We start from the raw sequence: 1097 nt of genomic DNA on the forward strand, positions 1-1097 counted from the left end.
TTCTTGGGGTCAGCGCTGTCCAGGCGGTGTGGGTGTGTAACAGCGCTGTGGGGCAGGAGCACATGTCAGGCGGCGGGAGGTGTGCAGTGCTGGTGGGCAGGCAGAGGAGGAGCAGGCAAATGGCCGCGCTGCATCAGGGCAGCTGTCTGTGTTGCTGCTGGTGTCAGTGCGGTGCTTGAGGAGGACGCCTGTGTGGCTTCTGCTGAGCAGCCACGCAGCACTGCTTGCTTACGGTGAGCTTGGTCCCTGCAAGAGATGGGCTTGTGGTAAGTGTGTGTGACGCGTGGTTGTATTTGTTTCAGCACTGCTGACTCTTCCTGCTGCTAAAATGGGAACATCTGATCTGATTAGTAAGGAGGAATTGTAATCGTTAATGAAGATTTCTGAATTTAGTCTCAAACCACAATCTTTTGTTTCAAATGGGAGAGGATAAGAGAGGTCGTGACTCAAAGATACCTGGTTGTGCCTTGAGGCAGAGTCTCTGAGAGGCCCTGTGCCTGCTCTGGTGGCTCTGAGCTACCTTAGAGCAGTTCTGAATGAATCTCCCTGAGTTACTCTATTCCCCTTGTATCATCTTTATCATTTCTTGTGGATTTGTTTAGCAAATTACAAAGTTGAGCCATGAATGTTAACAGCAAATGTAGGTGTCTTGGAACCATGTGCCTTTGAGGGTTTGTTCTGTCTGCTGCAGAAATGAACGCAACTAATGGATTTTTGCTGTTAGTTCAAATCAGCAAGAAAAGGCAGCATTAGATGGTTGAGTAATGTTTTAGGTTCTGCAATTTCCAACCCAGATATCGATTTGAGGATGGAAGGTGCCAATGCAGTTGTTAAAATAAACTTTCGCTGTTTATATTCTATTTTCTGGTAGTGTAGAATTTGATAAATACTTCTCAAGCTAAACCTGGAGATGGGAAAAATCTGCATAAGAATTTTGAAGAGAGGTCCTTCTGCATTTGCTGTGTCCTGTATAGGCAATGTCTGCATGAGGGCAATAGGCAGAGAGCCCATTCCCCTGGAGGAGCGGGCTGTGCTCTTTGGTGTGAGGCTGCAGGAAGCTCTGCAGGGTGTGAGGGTGCGACTTACTTTGGCAGAGC

General features: G+C 47.9%; 2 protein-coding genes and 1 long non-coding RNA gene across 14 annotated transcripts in view; 1 reads left to right on the plus strand and 2 right to left on the minus strand.

Annotated features, from left to right (window-relative positions):
- LOC110391229 overlaps window positions 1-1097 on the plus strand; it is a 90487-nt gene that overhangs the window by 53962 nt on the left and 35428 nt on the right. The gene's annotated exons all lie outside the window — the stretch shown is intronic.
- Window positions 1-1097, minus strand: part of LOC110391227 (T-cell surface glycoprotein CD8 alpha chain-like) — an 86744-nt gene that overhangs the window by 17087 nt on the left and 68560 nt on the right. The gene's annotated exons all lie outside the window — the stretch shown is intronic.
- LOC110391226 overlaps window positions 9-1097 on the minus strand; it is a 41009-nt gene continuing 39920 nt past the window's right edge. The window contains exon 3 of the mRNA XM_021383036.1: window positions 9-246. The gene's annotated coding sequence lies outside the window, so the exon portion shown is untranslated. The remainder of the gene's footprint in view (window positions 247-1097) is intronic.

The sequence above is a fragment of the Numida meleagris genome, unplaced genomic scaffold, assembly GCF_002078875.1.
Source record: "Numida meleagris isolate 19003 breed g44 Domestic line unplaced genomic scaffold, NumMel1.0 unplaced_Scaffold326, whole genome shotgun sequence".
Lineage (NCBI taxonomy): Eukaryota > Metazoa > Chordata > Aves > Galliformes > Numididae > Numida > Numida meleagris.